This window comes from Rhincodon typus, chromosome 3 (genome assembly GCF_021869965.1).
Source record: "Rhincodon typus isolate 14 chromosome 3, sRhiTyp1.1, whole genome shotgun sequence".
NCBI classification, from domain to species: Eukaryota; Metazoa; Chordata; class Chondrichthyes; order Orectolobiformes; family Rhincodontidae; genus Rhincodon; species Rhincodon typus.
Window position 1 is genome coordinate 3,146,362 of NC_063334.1, and position 13,075 is coordinate 3,159,436.

General features: G+C 43.7%; 1 protein-coding gene across 2 annotated transcripts in view; it reads left to right on the forward strand.

Annotated features, from left to right (window-relative positions):
• Positions 1-11,617: 11,617 nt before the first annotated feature.
• zcchc7 (zinc finger, CCHC domain containing 7) overlaps positions 11,618-13,075 on the forward strand; it is a 229,196-nt gene continuing 227,738 nt past the window's right edge. Inside the window, exon 1 of one of the 2 annotated variants that reach the window (XM_020512442.2) lies at positions 11,618-11,716. The gene's annotated coding sequence lies outside the window, so the exon portion shown is untranslated. Of the gene's footprint in view, positions 11,717-11,736; positions 12,043-13,075 lie in introns of those variants that run through there. The other variant, XM_048595322.1, reaches the window with a different exon arrangement.

Consider the following 13,075-nt stretch of genomic DNA (forward strand, 5'->3'; position numbering starts at 1 on the left):
CTGTCAATGTCCTGTTGTAACCTACAACAGCCCTCCATGCTGTCCACAACTCCACAAACCTTCGTGTCATCGGCAATCTTACTAACCCACCCTTCCAATTCCTCATCCAAGTCATTTATAAAGATCACAAAGAGCAGAGGTCCCAGAACAGATCCCTGCGGAACACCACTGGTTACCGAGCTCCAGGCTGAATACTTTCCATCTACTACCACCCTCTGTCTTCTATTGGACAGCCAGTTTTGTATCCAGACAGCCAAATTTCCCTGAATGCCATGCCTCCTTACTTTCTGAATGAGCCTGCCATGTGGAACCTTACAAAAGCCTTGCTAAAATCCATATACACCACATCCACTGCTCTGCCTTCATCAATGTGTTTTGTCACATCCTCAAAGAATTGAATAAGGCTTGTGAGGCATGATCTGCCCCTCACAAAGCCATGCTGACTATTTCTAATCAAACTGTGCTTTTCCAAATAATCATAAATACTATCTCTCAGAATCCTCTCCAATAATTTGCCCACCACAGAAGTAAGACTGACCGGTCTGTAATTCCCAGGATTATCTCTATTCCCTTTCTTGAGCAAGGGAATGGCATTTGCCACCCTCCAATCATCTGGTACTACTCCAGTGGACAATGAGGACACAAAGATCATTGCCAAAGGGGCAGCAATCTCTTCCCTTGCTTCCCATAGTAATCTTGGGTATATCCCGTCTGGCCCAGGGAACTTATCTATGCTCAAGTTTTTCAAAATTTCTAGCACACCCTCCTTCCTAACACCAACCTGTTCGAGCATATCTGCCTGTTTCATGCTGCCCTCACAAACGTCTAGGTCCCTCTCACTGGTGAAAACTGAAGCAAAGTATCCATTAAGGACCTACCCTATGTCCTCTGACTCCACGCACAAGTTCCCTCCACTATCCCTGATTGGCCCTACCCTCACTCTGGCCATCCTCTTGTTCCTCACATTGGCATAGAACGCCTTGGGGCTTTCCTTGATCCTACGTGCCAAGGTTTTCTCATACCCGCTTCTAGCTCTCCTAAGTCCATTCTTCAGTTCCTTCCTGGCTACCTTGTAGACTTCTAGAGCTCTGTCAGATCCATGTGTCCTCAACCTTAAGTAGCTTCCTTCTTCCTCTTGACTAGGTGTTTAACATGTCTTGTCATCCAAGGTTCCTTCACCTTACCATCCTTTCCTTGCTTCAGTGGGACAAACCTATCCATTACTTATAGCAACTGCTCCCTAAACAACCTCCACATTTCTATTGTGCATTTCCCTGAGAACATCTGATCCCAATTTATGCTCTGCAGTTCTTGCCTAATAGCACTGTAATTTCCCCTCCCCCAATTAAATACTTTCCCATACTGTCTACTCTCATCCCTCTCCATGACTATAGTAAATGTCAGGGAGTTATGATCACTATCACCAAAATGCTCTCCCACCGAGAGATCTGACACCTGGCCTGGTTCATTGCCAAGCACCAAATCCAATATGGCCTCTCCTCTAGTCGGCCTATCTACAGGCCAATAAGGCTGAAGCTTTCACAGCAATCTTCAGCCAGAGGTGTCAAGTGGATGATCCATCTTGGCCTCCTCCAGTGGTCCCCAGCATTATAGATACCAGTCTTCAGCCAATTCAGTTCACTCCTTGTGGTATCAAGAAACAGTTGGAGTCACTGGATACTGCAAAGGCTACGGGCCCTGACAACATTCCGGCAAGAGTACTGAAGACTTGCACTCAAGAACTTACCACTCCCCTAACCAAGCAGTTCCAGCACAGTTACAAGATTGGTATCTACCCGACGATGTGGAAAATTGTCCATATATGTCCTGTACATAAAAAGCAGGAAAAAAACAACCTGGCCAATTACCGTCCCATCAGTCGACTCTCGATATCAATAAAGTGATGGAAGGTGTCATCAACAGTGCTACCAAGCAGCACCTGCTCAGAAATAACCTGCTCAGTGATGCCCGTTTGGGTTACGCCGGCTCCACTCAGCTCCGGACCTCCTTACAGCCTTGGTCCAAATATGGACAGAAAAGCTGAATTCCAGAGGTGAGGTGAGAGCGACAGCCCTTGACATCAAGGTTGCATTTGGCCGAGTGTAGCATCAAGGAGCCTTAGCAAAATTGGAATCAAAGGGTATTGGGGGCAAACTCTCTGGTTGTTGGAGTCATATCTGACACACAGGAAGATGGTTTGGTTGTTGGAGGTCAGTCGTCTCAGCTCCAGGACATCTCTGCAGGGGTTCCTCAGGGTAGTGTCTTCAGCCGAACCATCTTCAGCTGCTTCATCAATGAATTTCCCTCCATCATAAGGTCAGAGATGGGGATGGTCGCCAATGATCGCACAATGTTCAGCACCATTCATGACTTCTCAGATACTGAAGCAGCCCATGTTCAAATGCAACAAGAATTGGACAACATCCAGACTTGGGCTTACAAGTGGCAAGTAACATTTACATGCACAAATGTCAGGCTATAACCATCACAAATAAAAGACAATCTAACCACCACCCCTTTGCATTCAACAGTGTTACTATCATTGAATCCCCCACTGTCAACATCCTAGGGGTTATCATTGACCAGAAACTCAACTTCCACCACAAAAATACAATGGCAACAAGTGCACGTCAGAAGCTAGGAATACTGCGATGGATAATTCACCTCCTGACTCCTCAAAGCCTGTCCATCATCTACAAGGCTCAAGTCAGGAGTGTGATGAAATACTCCCCACTTGCCTAGACGGGTGCAGCCCTAAAAACACTCTTGAGGACAAAGCAGCCCGCTTGATTGGCACTACATCCACAAGCATCCATTCTCTCCACCACCAACGCTCAGTAGCAGCAGTGCATACTATCTACAAGATGCACTGCGGAAATATACCAAAGATCCTCTGACAGCACCTTCCAAACCCACAACCACTTTCATCAAGGAGGACAAGGAGGGCAGATATATGGGAACATCACCACCTTCAAGATCCCCTCCAAGCCACTCACCATCCTGACTTAGAAATATATCACTGTTCCTTACTGTTGCTTGGTCAAAATCCTGGTATTTCCTTCCTAATGGCATTGTGGGTCAACCCACGGCAGGTGGAATGCAATGGTTCAACAAGGCAGCTGACCACCACCTTCTCAAGGGCAACTAGGGATGGGCAATAAATGCTGGCCTGGCCAGCGATGCCCAGATCCCACAAAATGAATTTTAAAAAAATTAAAATCACTTATGACTGTTATACTGCCCTTCTTACACACCTCCATTATTTTCTGATTCATACTTTGTCCTTCAGTGAAACATTCTTTGGGGCCCTATTGATGACTCCCACCCTTAACCTCTTTCCCTTGCTCATCTTTATTTCTGCTGAAACTGATTCCACAATATGATCTATTGCACCCATAGCACTACTCACCATCACACTAACACCTTCCTTCATTAAAGCTGCTCCACCTCATTTTCCTTTATGTCTGCTTTTCTGGAATGTCAAATACCTTTGAATTATGAATTCCAGTTATGGTTCACCCTGCAAACACCTCTCAGTAATAGCTATCAAGTCAAATTAATTTATTTCTACTTGTGATATCAACTCAATTTACCTTATTACAAATGCTGCATGTATTCAGACAGAGAGCCTTAAATTTTAATTTTTGACCATTAGTAATTTTTTTGGTTCTAATTTGTGCTACACTCTTATACACTCTCCTGAAACACTCTGATTACCATTCATCTCTTCACAATCTTGCACCGCTTCTCTATTTCACTGCTTTTCATCATTTATATGATTTGGATGTGAACATAGGATATATGGTTAGTAAGTTTGCAGATGACACCAAAATTTTAGGTCTAGTGGACAGCGAAGAAGGTCAACTTACAGTACAATGGGATCTTGATCAGATGGGCCAATGGGCCGAGGAGTGGCATGTGGAGTTTAATTTAGATAAATATGAGGTGCTGCATTTTGGAAAGGCAAATCAGGTCAGGACTTATACACTTAATGGTATGGTCCTGGGGAGTGTTTCTAAACAAAGTGACCTTGGAGTGCATATTCATTGTTCCTTGAAAGTGGAGTTGCAAGTAGACAGAATAGTGAAGAAGGCGTTTGATATGCTTGCTTTTACTGGTCAGTGCATTGAATATAGGAATTGGGAGGTCATGTTACAGCTGTACAGGACATTAGTTAGGCCACTTTTGGAATATGCGTGCAATTCTGGTCTCCCTGCTACAGGAAGAATGTTGTAAAACTTGAAAGGGTTCAGAAAAGATTTACAAGGACGTTGCCAGGGTTGAAGGGTTTAAGCTATAGGGAGAGGCTGAATAGGCTGGGGCTATTTTTCCTGACGTGTCGGATGCTGAGGGGTGACCTTACAGAGGTTTATAAAATCATGAGGGGCATGGACAGGGTGAATAGGCAAGGTCTTTTCCCAAGGGTGGGGAAGTCCAAAACTAGAGGGCATAGGTTTAAGGTGACAGGGGTAAGATTTAAAACGGACCTATGGGCAACTTTTTCACACAGAGGGTGATCCATGTATGGAATAAGCTGCCAGAGGAAGTGATTGAGGCAGCTACAATTACAGTATTTAAAAGGCATCTGGATGGGTATTGAATAGGAAGGGTCAAGAGGGAAATGGGCCAAATGCTGGCAAAAGGGACTAGATTTATTTAGGATACCTGGTCGACATGGACGAATTGGACCAAAGGGTCTGTTTCCATCCTGTACAGCTCTAAGACTCTATGACTGTAATTGAACTCCCTCCCCACATTCCCCAACAAACCCTATCCAACCCCGCACCCCACTACTAATTAGTTTGAAGATATATTTACAAGCCTAGTTAAATGATTCACCAGGACACTGGACCTGATATGATTCAAATGAAGCCTATCCCAACTGAACAGCTCTCTCTTTTCCCAGTACTGGTGCTAGTACCCTTGAATTGAAAGCTATTTCTCCCATACCAATTTTTGAGCTGCACATTTACCTGGACCATGACAACTGACTCTTCCTCTCCCACTTCAGGTTCCTCTCTTCCCAATTAAAGTCATCCTGAATCTTGATACCAGGTAGACAACACAGTCTTTGGAATTCTCTGTCTTTGCCTATTCCCTAAATATGATGTACCCTGTCACTACTATATTTCTCTTTTTTTCCCTCACTTTTACCATAGTGCTGTGGTCAGTTTGCTCATCCATCCTACAGTCTACGCCCTCGTCCACGTTGGGACCAAGAACCTTGTAGCTATGAGGCAAGGAAGAAGCTCCTGCAAAGCTAATTTCTAGATCCGACTATCTCCCTCACTTCCAGTATTATCCTTTTGTTCCTGAACACAGAGCAAATTTGATATAAGGAGTTTAAGGGGTGTGACTGTCTTCTGAAACACAAGTGTCCAGATACCTCTCACCATCCCTGATATGTTGCAGCTTGAACTCCAGTTCATCAACACTGAGCTTAATTTCTTCAGCAGACAACCCTTACAGACTTTCCTGCTCCTCGGATGCTGTCTGACCAGCTGCACTTTTCCAGCTCCACAATAACCCTTGCAGATGTGTTCACCATGGATCACAGCAGCATCTACCAACACCACATACTAAAGCTGCAATGCATTGCCTTCTCAATCATCTCTATTTCATTAAATAATTTGGGTGTCAAATACTTTAAATGTGAAATTCCTAATTTTCTTCTTCAGCTGTAACAACATCTCCTGATTTAAACCAATTGACCAATCAAAAGAGTCATGAAAGAAATACTCTCCATCATCTACCCATTTTTCTGTGACATACTTCAGCCTGTACAGGTAGAAGTAAGTTGAATGGACTCTCTGCGGTTGGTTATTTATCACCCACTGCTGCTGCCCCTCTCATGCAGGTGTGATCTCCCTGCCACTTAACATGAATTTATAGGTGGATTCCCTGGGATTCAACTCATCATGGTTTTACTGCAGAAGTATTTAATTGTTGCTGGAATTTGTTAGAACAGCAAATTGATCACCAGAATCACGTGGAACAAGAACGGCGTCACACAAGAACCAGGCAAAAACAAAGGTTTTGACTCTTATTTCAGCTGCACTGTATAACATTCACATTGGGTTTCTTCTCAGTGGGATTATGATCAGAGTAACTAGGAGGGAGGCAAGGGCATAGTGGTATTTTCACTGGAGTAGTTAGCCAGGTGAATATTCTCAGGACATGCTTTCAAAGCCTACCATGGTAGATCATGAAATTTGAACTCAATTATAAAAAAAGAAACCAATGTTGTAAAAATCCATTGTGCTTTAGGGAGGAAAATCTGTCACCCTTCCCACATATGGTCTACTTGTGATTCCAGACCCACAGCAATTCACTTTTAACTGCCTATGAAATGGCCTAGCAAGCCACTTAGTTGTATCAAAACAGCTAAAAAGCTGAAAGTATTGAACTAGATGGGCCATCTAGCATCAACTTAGGCACCTGAAATGATAATGGCAAAACCGTTGACCATGAAACCATCTTGGGGCTTGTGCCTAAATTGTGATAACAGCCCCAGACAATAGGTTTAAGGTACCTTATCTGTAAGGTATGATTCTGTGGCTTTGACTATGTTTCAGACACCACCATCGCAATTCCCAGGTTTCTCTCATCTCACTGGAAGGACAGACTCACCAGAGGTGGCGGTAGTACAGTGATATGCAGGTGGAAAGGAATTATTCTGGCAGTCCTCAACATTTACCTTGGACCCCATGAAGTTGCACCAGGGAAAGGAAACTTTCTGCTGACTACCACTTACTTCTCCCCGTTTGCTGATGAATTGGTTCACCTCCATGCTAAACAGCACTTGGAGGAAGCAATGATGATGTAAATAGCACAGAATGTACTCTTGGTGGAACTTCAATATGGCTTGGTAGCAGCACTACTGACTGAGCTAGCAGAGTCCTAAAGGATATGGCTGCTAGCCTGTAGCAGGTAACGAGGGTACTAATAAGAGGGAAAAACTTACTTGACCCTGTCCTTACCAATCTAATTTTTGCAGATGCAACTGTCCAAAATATTGGTAGGAGTGATAACCACACAATTCTGTGGAGACAAATTTCATCTTCACTTTGAGGTTACCTTGCATCATATTATGGCACTACCATGGTGATAAGGGGCAAGTAATATTTGTGTCACACAAGAGCCAAGTAATGACCATCTCCAACAAGAGGAAATCTAACCATCAGCCTTTGACATATAGTAGAACTACATTGGTTGAATCCCACACTATCAAATTCCTGGAGGCTACCATTAACCAGAAACTGAATTGGACCACTCATGTAAATACTGTCACTACAAGTGCAGGTCAGAGGCTAGGATTCCAGTAGTGAGTAACTCACCTTCTGTTTCCCAAATGTCTAGCCACCACCTATCTGGGAACAGAGGGTAACCATAAATGGTCATGATCTGATTGGCAGGAGTAATGAGTGGTTTTCACAGAGATCACCGCTGGGATCTCAACATTTTACAATTTACAAAAATGATTTGGTCAAAGGGACAAAAAGTATGGTTGCTAAATTTGTTGATGACATAAAGGTAGATAGGAAAGTAAGTTTGTGAAGAGGACCTGAAGTTACAAAAGGAGTTACATAGAAGTTACAGAAGTTACATTGTTTATTTTATTCTTTCATGAGATGTGGACATCACTGTTAAGGCCAGCATTTGTTGTTCACCGCTAGTTTTCCATGGAATGGCTAGCCAAGTCATTTCACAAAGCAGCTCAGAGTCAACCACATTGCTGTGGGTCTAGAGTCACATGTAGGCCAGACCACGTAAACATTAAGGTTAAGTGAATGGGCAAACATCTGGCAAATACAGTACAATGTGAGAAAATGTGAAATTGCCCATTTTGACAGGAAGAATTAAAAAAGTGTATTGCACAGCCCTGAGGTGCAGAGAGATATGGGTTTCCTACTGAATTGCAATAAGCTACTAAGCAGGTCCAGTAAATGATTAAGAAGTGAATAGAATGTTATAGTTTATTGTGAGTAATAGGGAGTTATGTTTTAGTTATATAGGCATTAGTGTGACCATAGCTACTAAGTACAGTAATACTCTCCTTATTGCAGGAAGAATATAAATTCTTGGAAGCAGTTCAGAGAAGATTTCCTAAACTAATAGCTGGAGCGAGTAGGATAAATTATGAGGAAAGATTGAACAGATTAGCTTATGTCTGCTAAAGACACAACTTAGGGAAGGATGTTTCCTCATGTGGGAGAATCTAGAATAAGGGATCATTGTTTCAAAACACCCATATAAGACAGAGATAATTTTCTGTTCCCACAAAAGGTTGTAGATTTGTACAGTTTTTATACCATGAAGAGAGGCCCTTTAGCCCATTGTGCCCACACCTGTAATCAAAATCCCATTTTCCAGCATTTGGCCCATAGCCTTGTGTTCTATGACATTTCAAATGCGCATCTAAAAATGCATAAAAATCTTTAGGTTTCATGACTCCTTACCCTTTTAGGCAAAGACTTCCAGATACCCACAGGCCTCTGGGTACTTTTTTTCTTCAAACCCCTCCAAACCTCCTGCTTCTTACCTTAAAACTATGCTCCCTCTTCTATTGACCTCTCTACTAAGAGAACGACTTCTCCCTATCTATCCTGTCTCTGCACCTCAGAACTCCGTACATCTCAATCAGATCCCTCCTTAGCTTTCTCTGCTCTAAAGAAAGTAATTTCAGCCTATCTAGCCTCTCTTTCTAACTGAATCACACTGGCCTAGGCAACATCCTGATGAACCTCTTTTGCACCCTTTTTTGTGAAATCACATCCTTCCTATGGTGTGACAACCAAACTGCACACAGTACTCTGCTGCGACCTAACTAATACATACAGCTCCATCATAACCTCCTGTTCTGAGGAAGGGTCACTGGACCCGAAACGTTAACTCTGATTTTTTTCACAGATGCTGCCAGACCTGCTGAGCTTTTCCAGCAACTTCTGTTTTTGTTCCATCATAACCTCCTTGCTTTTGTATTCAATGCCTTGACTGACAAAGGCAAGTATCCCATATGCCTTCTGAACCACTTTATCCAGATGACCTGCTGCCTTGAAGGATCTGTGGAAATGTACACCAAGATTCCTCTGATCCTTTGTACTTCCTAGGGTTCTACCATTTCAATGTGTACTCCCTTTCCTTGTTAGTCCTCTCAAAATTCATCGCCTCACATTTGGTTGTGAGTCATTTGGAACTTTCTTCTTCAAAAGGCAGGGGAAGGAGAGTCTTCAAATATTTTTAGGGCAGTGGGAGATAGATTCTTGGCAAACAAGATAATGAAAGGTTTACGGGTAGATGGAAATGTTATCAGACTAGCCATGATCTTATTGAATGGCAGACCAGTCTTGAGGGACTTAGTGGCCTACTCCTGCAAAGTGTCAAGCAAAGCTGGTGCAGAGTGAGGCAATGATACTACAGTCACCTGGATACTGTAGTTCATGTCTGCCTTTGGTAGGAAGCTTAATTTTGGAAGGACGCAACTGAGGTTAAAGCGTTTTCCATCTGGGTGGTATTTAGTACACATAGCAGAGGGCAGCTGATCTTTGAAGAAGTGAATGACCATGGTCAGGTAGATTGCAAACAGCATGGAGACTATCACGCAGCCTTGTTTGGCACTGGCCTGTATCTTGAAGGCACCTGTTTCAAGACACAGTTGTAGTCATATCATCATGAAGCAGTTGCAGGATTGTGATGACATTTTGTGAATATTCTGGAGTGCAATCCATAGATGGTGGTCACTGGACCCAAAACGTCAACTTTGATTTCTCTCCACAGATACTGCCAGACCTGTAGAGCTTTTCCAGCAATTTCTATTTTTGTTGCCACAAGTGGTGGGGGTGGAGTAGGCAGCATCCAGTGTCTTGGTCTTATCTAGGTCTTATCTATTCCACAGTTTTCCTTTTTCTCTTTCACTTTGTTCTTCGTTTCTCAGTTCTTTCTTTAGTTTCTTCCTTACCTTTTGGAGGCCATGTAGGCAGCAGTGGCGATGGTGTGTGGCAGCAGCTGGGACCCATTGCAAGCCCGGATGGTGGCAGCAGCGAGGCAGCAGCTGGTGATGAAAGATGGTGGTAGCAGCAGTGACAGCACCAAAAGATGGCATCAACAGTGGTTGGCCATGAAGGATAGTGGCAGCAGTGGTCGGCGAAGAGGCAGCAGTCAGAATCGAAGCCTTGTGAGCGGTAGCAAAGGCTGGCGTGTTTGGGCAGGTCTTAGCTCAGCGTAGGGAACAGCAAGCCCCCTTGGGGAAGGCCAGCTTGGAGCATCTGCAGGCCCATGGCTCAAGAAAGGAATGTTTGACATTTTAACTTTACTTTTTTTTCCACTTTATGCTAAGAAGACTGTAAAAAGCTGAACTTTTAAAACTTTGCTTATTTTAGTATTTCTGTAACTAAGATTTTGTACCCTGGTACTTTGTATCTAAGATGGCACCGTGTATGGCGACATTGTATGCTTTTCACTGTACTCTTGTACCCCATACTTGAGTCCACATCACAACAAAACCTAATTTCTAGACCCTTGCGATTTACGGAGTCAAATACTTTAGTCAAGTCAATAAACATGATGAAGAGTTCCTCGTGTTGTGTTCAACATTTTTCTTGGATCCGTCAGGTAAGAAAAACCATGCCAGAAGTTCATCTGGACAGCCTAAAGCCTCTCTGCATCTCTGGGAGGATTTCCTCAGGCAAAGAAGTCAGCATTAGGATTTCAGACATGTTAAGATTTTCCCTGCTATGGATAACAGGGAACTACCTTGACAGTTGTCTCAGCATGATCAATCTGCCTTCTTGAAAATAGTTATAATGGTCACTTTCCTTAGAGGGAGGTGGGAGGGATTCTGTCAGATCCATAGGATCAGTGACTGGAGTCTTGATGTGAACAAAAGCCTATCAGCTTTGAAGACCTCTGCTGGAATACCTTTGGGGCTGCAGGTTTTGTTGTTCTTCATCTATTTAATTGCTCGCAGTAGCTTTCCAACTGATAGTTATTCACCCATGGATTCTACTACAGCGTACAGGCAGATAGCCTGGAGAGTATTCCCTTACACTTTGGTTTCATAGTTGGAAATGTTCCTTCTAGTGTTTATAGGTGTCACTGACATATTTGAAAAAGACAGACATCATCCTGTAAATGAAGAGGATTTTGTACATTTCACCTCAGTGTATAGATGGTCCTGGTGGCTTTAAAAAGGTTTTGCATATTGTGACAGGGGTCATGTTGTTGGATCACTCAGGTTTTCTCTTCCCACCACAAGACCCGGGTTCATGTTCCACTTGCTCCAAAGGTGTGTGATAACATATCTGAACACACTGACTAAAACTGTTTATAAATCGAATTTAGCGTTGCCTCGTTTACATTGTTTACATCAATTTTCACTGGAATGGGATATGAATCCACAATTTAAAGTGTGATAATCCAAAATACCGTGCCAATTTGACGCTTGAAAAAATTGGTGCTTTTCTTGCTTGAAGGAATGAAAAGAAAATTCTGCCGCACAGTAATGAGAGGCTTAAACTCCTGTGTGGTACCACGCTGCTAAAAGTAATCTTGCGAAAGAGCCAACGAAGGGAAAATTCATAGCCGGCCAGCTGGATAAAAATTTGCGGAAGCTTTTTTTTCCGCCGGCACAATATCCGAGGCGTTCGCTGGTTTTAGTCGGCCAGCTGCAAACGTGCAACTGTCTGGGCTGCCGGCAGTTTCTTCCTGATGTAAACACGTTGGTGTCTACGGAGTAAAACTCTCCCGCAAAACAGGCTGTTAAAAAGAAGAGACACGAGGAAACTCATGACCGGCGCCGGAGAAGATACATGAAGGCGGCCTGTCAGGGTGCCGGGCCGAACGGAGAGCCGTTAGAGTCCTGGGGCCCTGACGACTCCTTCAACTTTGTCCGGTACCTCTCGCGAGCCCGCACGTGCTGACCTGCCGCGTGTGTCCGCGGGCACGCTCTGGGAAGCCAGGCACCTTCTAGGGAGAGGGAGACAATGGAGGTGGTCACGTGCCGCTAAGTTACCCCCGCGCACCTGGAGTCGCTGCCACTCACAGGTGAGGGCTCGTTGATCTCCGCCCGGCCCAAGTCCTGGAGGCCCGAATGGCCTCTTTTCCCGTTAGCCGTCCCGTGACTCACCATGCCCTGAGGACTGGTTAGTCAGTTGCCCTCCTGCCCACCTGGATGTCGTGAGCAGAAATTGCTGGAGAAACTCAGCGGGGTCCAGTAGTATCTGTGGAGAGAAAATAGAATTAAACGTTTCCAGCCCAGTTCTGAAGAAAGGTCACTGGGGCTGGGAACGTTAACTCTGCTTTCTCGGCACAAAGGCTGCCAGACCTGCAGAGCTTTGCCAGCAACTTTTGTTTTTGCTCCTGATTTACAGCATCCGCAGTTCTTTTGGTTTTTCTCTCCAAGCTATTCCTATTTAAGTGCCTGTCGAAATGTCTTTTAAATACTGTAATTGTACCTGCATCTACCACGTCCTCTGGCAGATCATTCCATACATACACCACCCTCTGTGTGGAAAAAAGTTGCCTCTCAGGTCCCTTTTAAATCTTTCCAGTCTCACCTTAAGCCTATGCCCTCTAGTTTTGGACACCCCCTCAAAGTATTTATCTTATCTATGTCCTTTTATGATTTTATAAAGCTTTATAAGGTTACCCCTCAGCCCCTGATGCTCAAGAGAAAAGGTCCCAGCCTATGCAGGCTCTCTTTTAACTCAAACTCTTCAGTTCTGGCAACATTCTTGTAAATCCTGGCCTATCCATATTATTTTTGATAAGTATCCTAAATCATCTGTCTTAAATGTGTGACTCCTTATTCTGAGATTATGTCCTCTGGTCCAAGATGTTCCCACAAAGGGAAACATTTGTATCTACCATGTCAAGACCTCTAAAAATCTTGCATGTTTCATTAACATTGTCTCATTTTTCTGTATTTCAATAAGTACAGACCAAATCTACTCAATCTCTCCTCGTGAAGCAGTCATCAGGGATAAAAGTTAATAGTGTTTCTACTGATGTTCTGAATCTTCTGCTTAGGTTCAGGAGTCTGCATACCTAGGTATGGCTTTGCATGCAGTTTGAAACT